The 10,377-nt window shown below is 36.8% G+C and overlaps 1 long non-coding RNA gene across 1 annotated transcript; it reads left to right on the top strand.

The window, feature by feature from the left end:
- The first annotated feature begins 355 nt into the window (after nucleotides 1-355).
- On the top strand, nucleotides 356-9,940 carry LOC116234919 (uncharacterized). The gene is made up of 3 exons (XR_004168231.2): nucleotides 356-416; nucleotides 5,940-5,995; nucleotides 9,714-9,940. It is a non-coding gene; the product is annotated as an uncharacterized LOC116234919 (long non-coding RNA).
- Nucleotides 9,941-10,377: the final 437 nt, after the last annotated feature.

Raw genomic sequence — 10,377 nt, 5'->3', positions numbered from 1 at the left:
ATCTCACCTCTTGGTCATGCACTGACCTGCATCCAAGCTCTGATAGTAAGGATTGAGTCTTGAATGCCAGTCTGTGTGGAACCAATTTAGATGGAAAAGTTTGGTGTGCTTCTCTCAGTCAGTGTTAGTAAGGAATGGCACTGAGATATTTTGGACCAACTTAAGTTTGGAAACTGGCACCAAAAGTTGGGATCAGTTCACCAGCTGGTGACACACATGTTGTATGGGAACTGTTGATCACAGCCTGAACCTCTGATTGAGCAATGAGTCAGCCACGGGAGCACAGGTGAAGGCAATTCACCTTGCTACCAGAAGGGGTGGAGCCTGGCTGCACCTCTCCTAGATCCCATGTAAGGTCTGACTGCCAGTGAGGAAGGATTTCTTCCTGGAGAGTTTACTGTGGGCCTTTAACATTGGTGAGTGTTTCCATTTATTTTGATTATCGTTCCACTGTGATAATCTTACTAAACCTAGCCTCTGTATACCTATTGATTGTACACATGTTCACTTAAATATTTCCTAATTTGGTCTCTGCTTCATTGTGCCATTTGATGTTCCTACTTCTGTCTGCTCATAATCGGAGATTGAGGTCTCTGTTATAGGCATGTTTACTGTTGTAATTCTAGGTGTGTAAGTGCACATATATATACATAAGGGTGAATTGGATTTTTCTTTTGTTCTTCTTCTTTTTTTTTTTTTTCCCTAAAGAATCTGGCCTACTATAATCCATTGTCAGTAAACAGAAGCAGTAACAATGAGGAAAGCTATGGTTGCCTTGTTTTATGGAAAAAATAAATAAATGTAGAAACCAATGCCTATTACGTAGGGGCTTAATCACACTTCCTAATTCTGTTCAGGCTCCAACTGAAAGGGTGACCTTTATATAGTGTGTATCGGGTGCTACTGATTTTGTTGAAGAAAGGAATTAAATGAGGGTCAGAAAGTTTTGACTTGCAGTTTTTGAGTTGTAACAGAACTTTACTATCAGTTCAAATTTTGAAGTATCAAAAAACACGTCCTCCAAAAATTAGTGGAATAGAATATCAAAATTATTTATTTTCTTTAATGCTCCTGTTCACGTCCTGGCTGATATCATTAGTGCAGCTCTGCAGAGGCCCTTGGTCTGCCAGCAGGTCTCAAAGAGAGGTAAGGGCAGAGAGCTGCTATGGGAATAACACACATTATTTCACACGTCCAAAGGTACTTGTGTTGTTTAGGGTTCCTGAGAAGCTTGGTTTTAACCTGTTGTATTTTAACCTGGCAGCAGCTGAGCACCACACAGTCTTTTGCTCGTGCTAGTGCCTTCCAGTGCAATGAGGGAGAGTAAAAAAAAAAAGGAGGAGAACTTCTAGGCTGAGATAAAAACTACTTACTAAGACAGAAAAGGAAGAGAGAGAAATAACAGTAATGATAATAATTATAAATTATGTATGTACACAAAACAAGTGATGCACAAAGCACTTGCTCATCGCCCTCTGACCGATGCCCAGCCAGTTCACAAGCAGTGCCAGCCTCCCCCACCAACTCCCTCAGTTTTACTATTTTGTCACATGATATCATATGGGACGGAATGTCCCTTTGGCCAGTTTAGGTCTGCTGTCCTGGTTCTGTCCCCCTCCCCCCAAGCTCCCTGTGCCCTCTTGGCCCCCTCACTGGCAGGGCAGTATGAGATGCTGAGAAACCAGATCATCTTTGGTTCTGTACAGCCCCACTGAGCATCACCTAAACATTGGCATGTTATCAATGCTGTTTTTCTCCTAAAGCTGAAAGGTAGCGTTTATACCAGATGCTATGAAGAAAATCAACTGTGTCCCAGCTGAAACAAAGACAGAGTGAATCAAAGTTAAAAATGTACCTCAAACACTGAAAATGCATCAAGATGCCACTTACAGGAACTGTATTGTCAATATAATTTGCTGTAAGAATTTTGCGTATGAAAATCAAACTTTCACCTGCCATCTGGTGGAAATAAATTGAAAAGCTATAATGTGTACTTCATAGCTAAGGAATACACCTGTTTTCAGCTTGCTGGTAATGTAGAAATTTGCAGTGTTAGCTCTGTATAAAGAACACTGTGGTTGTGCTGTTGTCTTCCTCACTGAGTGTACTAACAGAACTGTATGAGTCCTCTTTGCTTCAGTTTTCATAGAATGAAAGAAGTTGGTATCCTATGATTAGGCTTGACTACAAAACAGTAATTCAAAATGATTGTTAGAATGAGGATTACAGTGGTGAATAAAAAGTTGATCTCAAAATACGTAAGCAGGAGAAAACTATAGCTCATATATATGTGGAGCTATTTATGAGATGAGGGAAATAAAAATTGTTCCTATTTATTTTCTGTGCTGCAGATAGATTTCTGCTTTTACTGTGTGCAGAAGGTTTTAGCAAATTGGCTGTTAACAGCAGCAACAGAGGTCCCTTGTCTTCTAACTTATTGCTTCTTCATTTTCATTTGTTTCCTGATGTATCCTTCTCGTTGCCTGATATTCATGTTATATGCATTGTAGTCTTTTCCTAGAAGATATTACAGGATTCCTCTCTTGCAGTTCACTGAAATTTAAGCAGGAAATGTTTAAGATCCTCCTGAGTAGAGCTGTAGATCAGATGGTCAGCCTTGATACTGAAGGGGTTCAAGTGGTCAGCTTTGACAGAGGGTGATTTGATGAGGAAGAAACTTTTTCATGAATGTTTCTTTGCTAGTAACCTCTAGTTTATGTAGTTACAGTCTTTAAATCTGTAGTCGCTTTAGGTACTGAAGTGTGCAATGTGTGGTATGTATCTGTGATGGTAAAACTCCTGTGCTTTCCTCCTGGCTTTGTTCTCTTTGAGGATGCTATTTGCTCCTAAGCTCTGTTGCGTTCCACAGCTGTGAAGCTCTTCATTGTTATACCAAAAAAATGAAGATACAGAAATACTGTGACTTAGCTTTTAGCAAAAGCATTTAAGCATACTTAATAATAATTAATTCAGTGGTACAGCAGAAACTAAGGAAAACCAATTGAACTGAGAAGTTGTGGAGGTAGTTCAGAAGTTTTTTCTGTTTTTTCTCTTCTTTTTAATCTTTCCTATGGCTTTTGGACAAGATGTTACAGTGAAGTCATGTGGTAATAGGCAAAATAGAAAACTAGGACATTAAACTGCAAGTGTACAAGAGTACTATGAGCAATTAAGAAATCCAGACATCTTTTCTAGCTCAGCTTTAGCTTTTACAATCTGATATAACTATTAATAAATCTTTGCTTGTCATAAATTCTTTATAATTTTTATGTCAACTTACTGTTCTCAAGTGATCTCCGAAATCTTTACTTTTTCAGTTAAGCTCCATTTAAATGACATACACTAAAAGTGTATTTTGTCAGAAGAATAGATATTTTAAATAGTAGCAAAACTAATATACAGTATTACTGGGTAAGATTTTTTTTTTTCCATGTCAGTCTCTTTTTGCAGGTAAGCCTTTCAGGTGGGCATCTATAATTCTATAGCACAGGAAGATATTCCAGACTGTCTGTTGAAGCTATCTACAAAGAAAACAACAACAACAAAAAACCACTTGGTAAAGGAGTAGGAATAGAAGGAGCTATTGTTAAGTTTCCTTAATATACTTCATTCCAATGTGGCTTGCATCATAGAAGATGAATTAAACGATGAGAATCATAGTGATTGGGCTCAGTAGTTCTTCATTTTTCCTTGAGTACAAAACATACCTGTTTTGCTCAGAAAATAAAGTAAATCAGACCTCTGGTTACAATATAGGAAAACAGAAAAATATATGGAGTAAACCTTCTGGGAGCTGTAGTTCTACAGTAATATTCCATCATATGTCACCTGCAGTACACTACATGAGTTTTAAAAGTTTTAAATTCTCCATATCACCAAATAAATCACTGCAAATCACTGACTGCAGCAGTTCTCTTTTAATCAAGAATGTTACAATAGCAAGTGTAATATTCTTCCATTACAGTTATGCTTTGAAAATTTAGTAGGAAAAAGTTATTAACTTTGCTTTCAGGAGATAAATTGCCTTTAAAACTGGTAACTTTTTACTACTCCCTGCATATAGTTAAGATCTGGTTGCGTGCTTCAATCAGGAAAGAAGTAGCTGCTAGTTTTTAATTGTGATAATCCCACAGCAGGGACAACAGCACTGTGTGTGCCTGAGCTGGGTTCACTTTGGGCACTTATGCTAACAAAAATTCTAGTTAAAGAATCAATTCAACTTTCATGTTAGGCAAGTTAAAACAAGCAATCAAGCAGTGAGATAAGCTTTCACATTTTTACTGAACTGTGTAGCTGTTTTAAGAATAAAATTCCTCCTGCTGTGAACCGAGCAAACACGATCCAAATATTTTTAAGAGATGACAAATATGAATTAATAGTAATTTCTACACCTGTTCCAATGTGCCAGCTACCTCTTTGTACAAAGTAACTACAACAGAAGCATTTAATTAGAGTTTGTTTGTAATTGGGATTAATAAGAGATGTTGAACTTACAGTGCATAAACCGTCCACGTTAACTTGCTGTGTGGAAACGTCTGAAGTTCATTAGTTATTTCATACAAGAACTTCCTTTTAGGTACTAGGAGTGATTACACAGAAACTTAGTGCACCTACAGTGTGTTTTGTACTTCTGTTTCAATTCTTCCTATCAGCATATTTCTACTGAGATCTCCTCTGCAAGACAGAAATGTTCGCTGTCTGCATCACTCTCAATGTTGGTGTAAAGGTTTCATCCTTTAAGATAATGGTGTAGTTCTAGAAGTATCTGGTTATGTGCTTACCCTGTAGTATATTGGAAGCAGTACTCTATACAGATCTTGTACATACTGCATCATGGCAGAGTGTTTCATTGATAAACCATTCCTAAACATTAACAGCTTGATCAACCAGATGCAGACCACCAACACTACCAGTAAGATAACGTTACTCTTTTGTGAAGATCAAGACAGAGCTCTAGAATGAAGATCAGAGTAAGGGATATAAAAACCTGTATCTAACTCTCCAATACAAAGCTTACAATGTAGAACAACATAAAAAAATTAAGGGATATTTTTGAATTCTGTTGCTCAGGGATTTCTGAAACTTAATTCCTTTTTTGTCTAATTGAGACAAAAATATCCCATTCCGTGTAGATAACTATAATTAAACTGTATTAGATGTGGCATAGATCTGATTTTACAATACGTTTTCTTTTAGTAAATGCCATCATCTAGTTTCCTGGTAGTGTTTTGTGCTCAGGACCTAATAAATGCAGATTACTGAGCTTGGCTGAGGGTTCAGCAGTCTGGTAATTGTCCATTCTATGTCTTGGATTTTGTAAATTCTCTGTCTGAAATACCCAAGTATTAGAAGAGAAGAGATAAAGGCAAAATCTTGAAAAGCTGTAAAGAGTAGAGATAAAATTCAATAAAAGTAACTGAACTGCTATAACTCAGAAGCTCTACTGCTGTGAGAAACATTCTTTATTCCTGAATAACCCTGACGTTTTTGTTATGAACATTTCCTCTCTCTTTGGGGAAAGCTGAGCATGTAGCTCTTCCCAGACTACTTGAATGTGGGCAGCACAATTAGTAATGATTGCTAAACCACAAAACCTGTGTCTTGCTTTAGTATCCAGAAGTTAATTGCTTCGGCTGTGCTTACATTAGCAAGTAATGTAGCCTAAGCCAGGCAGAGCTGTTAAGCAAAGCAGCTGGTACTGATGAGCCAGGATCCCCATTACAAGTGGTTCAGGGATTTTCTTTCACATTGGTTTTTGGCTGCCCATGTAGGTTGGAAGGCTGTTAGTGGTGGTAGCTAGTGAGATACTCTTCTGGCATAGTTGCAACTGTTAAGATAATACTCTTGTGTCATTGAGACTGCTTCTTAGGATGAACTGCAATTTGTTAAGTGGAGGCAACTGGGAGATCTAAAATCAAAACCCATCGTTGATGTCCTAGGTAACGTCATCTGCGTGGCTCTGTAGAGATCCCAGGTTCACCAGCAGGTCTCACAGGTAAGAGAGAGCTGCTGTAGGAACGATGGAAATTGTTTCAAATTCAAAGGTATCAGGGTTGGTTTAAGTTCTCTGGAAAATTAATTTTTACCTGTTGTAGTTTAACAGTAATTGTGCCTAATAATTGTGGTCTAATTTTCTGTTAGTGAAAACAGGCTCTACTATGTCTCTACCTTCTTGTTTTACTCCAGAAAGGTACTTTCCCTCCTGCCCTTAAGCTCAAAAATGTTCTATTCCCCTCTGTTGTCAAAAACTTCAGGAAAGAAAGTTAATTCGAAGGTATCATAATTTCATTTTTATTCATGAATTTTTATAAATCTAATTATATAAAAAAACCACCTATCAGTACTATCTCACTGTTTGCTGGAAAGAGCCTTTCCAGTGTATTGCTAAGCTTCTTGACGGCTGATCCATCTCTTTTCTTTACTATATGATTTTCTCCCTGTTCCTTGGGGATGTCTTGGGGAAGGTGGCGGAGCGATAGATGCAGAATGTGTTTAAGCTAGTGGTCCTCATGCTTTCTGAAACTCAGCACTGAGGGAAGCAACCATAGGATGATACTTAACTCACAAGTGAATTCCAAGCTAGAATGCAAACGTTCTCTGCAGCGCTTCTTAGCTCAGGGCTTCAGTTGGATGTTCTCACCCATTTGTTCAACTTCATTATAAACAGTTAAACTGCAGAGATCTGAGCTGGTGGGACTTGGCAATTTGATAGTACTGTTAATGAACTGTAGTTCTTGTGAATATATATTGGAATGTTTGTGTAAGAGAACAAGAGAAAACTTCATTGCTCTGCTGAGTTGCCCACAACATAAAACTAATGATTAAGCAATTGTCTTCATTTTTACTCTTGATCATATCTATCTTCAGATGATCATTTCCAAAAAAGCAAGTTTCAAAGTGCCAGCTTTCTAAAAGGGAAAGGCAACTTTCTATGTTAATGACCCCTGAATCTTTATGAAACTTCTTCAGAGAAATACAGAAAACATACTTTATTCACAGAAATTAATGATGTAGCACTCCAATCCTCAATAGTGCTCCTGGGCACAGAGAAGAATTTACTTTTGCTCTAGCTTAAAATAACTCATTTCTAGCCTTACTAGGCCTGTCTAAATACTCCTTATTTAACCAGAAAATTACTTCTCTGGACTTACCAAATAACTTATTGGATGGTTATAGATAATGTACATCCCCTTTACTGAGAGAAGAACAACCATAATTTAAAAGCTTATTGTTATTAAAAAGTCAGCACTACGTGGTTGCAATCGTCCTCATTTTGGCAAACCAGTCTTTTCTTATCTGTACTTTTGAAAAATACCACTTTTCTAAACAAAAACCTATCACTCTCTATTTCCATTTCTTGTGGGAGGGGTTTTTAAGGATTTTATCTAAGTATTAGAAAAGCAAATTTGGGTGCAAATAACTGATAATAAAATGGTTCAAAACAGGAAGGAATTCAAGAGATTTCTTACTTGCAGGAATAAGACACAGTTGATAGGAAAATGATAAATGGACTTAATGCTTTCAGCCAAGACCCATAGAAGATAGAGAAGCAACCAGAATCTTGAACAAAAAAGGTATTAAGGAGTTGGTTTAAAAAAAAAAAAGTAATCTGAGCCATTCAATAATAATGTATCATCATTAGTCACATATGTGTGAGCAGCACTGAAGAATATTAATTTTCATGTTACAGAGGGTAGTAGAACAAACAAGCAGGCTTGCTTCCCTCTGCATCACAGTTAAAGATCAGTGTCATTTACGAGATGCCTTACTTGTGTTTTACTCCTGCAACTATGTTCAGTAATATTACTGAAAATTCAGGCGCAGAAATGAGACTACCTATATGTGTATGAGAGCTCTACTTTGTTTCACTCATTTTGCAAACTGGGAGGTTGGGAAAAAAAAAAAAGAAGAAGAAAAAAAGAAAAACCACAAAAAAACAGACAAAACCAAACCAGCAGCTTGCTGAAGGCTGTAGAGAGCAAGTGAGTAGTCAGGCGAAGATTAGAAATCAGGTGAGCAGTTATGGATCAATTAATAGCCTCTCTGTTAATTGCTTGGGGCAGCATCGTGTCAGGAGTGTAGGCTTCTCCTTCCTTTTCTGATCATTAGGCAAGGACAGATATTCAGGATAGGAATTGCACTAGCAATTGGAGGTGGGAGAGGAGATTAATTTTGATGTTATTCCCATACTGTTGTCAGAGGAACTTCATTTGCTGTTGTCAAGTGAAGGCATTTGTCCTAGCTTTGTAATAAAATGGGCAAAGGATATTAGGAATGAACCTGTTATATGCAATTTATTAGTGCAAATCAAAGCTCCCGTTTCCTAATTTCTTTTTTTCTTTCACATAAATACGCGGCCTATGCAGATTCAAACTTTCTTGCAATTCAAGTAAGTTCTACAGTGGAAGAATAAGCCTCTTAACGAGATTGAATTTGCTATTGTGCAAGTAACAAGCTGAACAAACAGAGATTGGGCAAGTTTCTGCTCATTCATGTGCCTCCTCTAAAAGAAAAACACCAAATACCAGTTTAATATAAATGGAAATGAGGACAACATTAGTGTGAGTGTAAATCTTGATCTATTGTAACTTAATAATGAAAGCCATGCTTCTCAGAGTCTGGATAAATGAATAAAGTCAGAGGATTTTTTGTTTGTTTTTGTTTTTAATAAGCATGTGAATCAACTCCTTCAGTTAAGATTTTTTTTATCCTTTTATTTGGTTAACGGGATCATGGTAAAAGCTGTTACTTATGGAAAGCAGGTGCTTGTTTCAAAAGAAAAGCACCTCACCCTCTTGTATGTTGTATAATTGTTTCTGGATGAAGATAAAAATAATGTAGAAAGATATTTGAAAAGAAAGCTTCCTAGGTGACTTCATAAAGTTTAATATTTATATAACCTTTAAGCAGTCAAGAGACTGTGCCTAATGACAGTCAACTAACAGCTTGACCTTTATTGAATGGAAGAATGGTAGCACATTTACAGAGCTTCATTTCAGTGGCAACTTAATGGTAATTTCTTTGGCTATTAATGTACAGTAAGATGCTGAAATTCATCCTGAACCTGGAAGTGTATTAGTTCCATTAAGTAAGTCCTGAAAAACTAGAGAATCAAGGGTTTCTTTTTAAACCATCTTCACGTTTCTGGATTCTATTTTGATTACTGTCATTTTCCTAATTAAATGAGAGAGATCTCAACTTTTGAAAACCATTAGAAGGGTTGCATGTGCAAATTGTCTGTGACCGCATCCAAAAGACTTGATTTTAATCAGCACTGGATAATATGTATGCATATTAGAAGTCTAAATTCATTGTCTTATTTTGCTCCCTTTAAAGGGGAATTATTCTGTCATATCACTTTCAATTATCAAACCAAGCTTGAAAGATTAAATACTTAAAAAGTGCTTAAATAGTAATGGTTTTTCCCAAATATTTTTCTCAAAAACATCAGACTAATATTTGAATTTTCACCTGATCCTTTACTGTAGCTTTGTCTGTTGGAGTAAAAAATATAGTAGGGTAGCTATTCCCAGGGTGAGGTTAGTGTTAAGCAGCTGTAGCTAGTTCAGGGCGCTAGCATTTATGCAAATATAAAGACTTGAGCAATTTGTTCAGTCAAAATGTCATGAGTGGTTATGAGGTGTAAGGAGATAGGTTCAGAAAGCACCCATGGGGTGTTGCCTTAGGGGCTAATGAATTAACCTTAATTTCAGGTGTAACAAACATAGATCCTCTGAAGATACACCGGTGTCACAAGAGGAACACTAATGTACAGTCTGCATGCCGTGCTGTCTGTGGGCACCAGTTGGAATGGCCCACTGCATTCTGCTAGAATGGATTGCATTCTGCATTTCTGTTCTGTTTTCTATTATGTTGGTTTTATTGAGAAAGTAAACCTTGTAACCTGATTGTTGACAGAAATAAAATGTGATTTCTCTTCTGAAAGACCAAAGTAATCTTGTTGTTTTGGCAAATAACTGAAACAGGGATTTTGTTGTGGTTTTGGTTTTCCTTTTTTTCCTCACTAATAATGCAGAATTTATTGCAGACAAATCTAGTGAATCGAATTTAAAATATTAAATACATTAGAAGGCAAAAAGAAAATACTACATTGTTTTTGCAATTGACCTTTCATTACTTTGGCTTATTACAGGCAATGCGCAAGTCCTTGGGGAACTAATGATTACTTACATGGATAAATGCTTCCTGGAGTCAGAAGCAAAACTTTGTGCCACAGTTCCTTGGACTAAGAACTTCTTTTTGATTCACATTTACTAAACCTGTGTTCACCTTGTTATATTCAATGAAATAATGAGAGAACATCAAGTCTCACTTGCATGTACTACATGCAGCATACAGCTAGTGGAGGCATGTATT

Source organism: Phasianus colchicus, chromosome 14, assembly GCF_987193195.1.
Source record: "Phasianus colchicus chromosome 14, bPhaCol1.hap1.1, whole genome shotgun sequence".
Classification (NCBI taxonomy): Eukaryota; Metazoa; Chordata; class Aves; order Galliformes; family Phasianidae; genus Phasianus; species Phasianus colchicus.
This window is presented reverse-complemented; position numbering and strand designations above follow the sequence as displayed.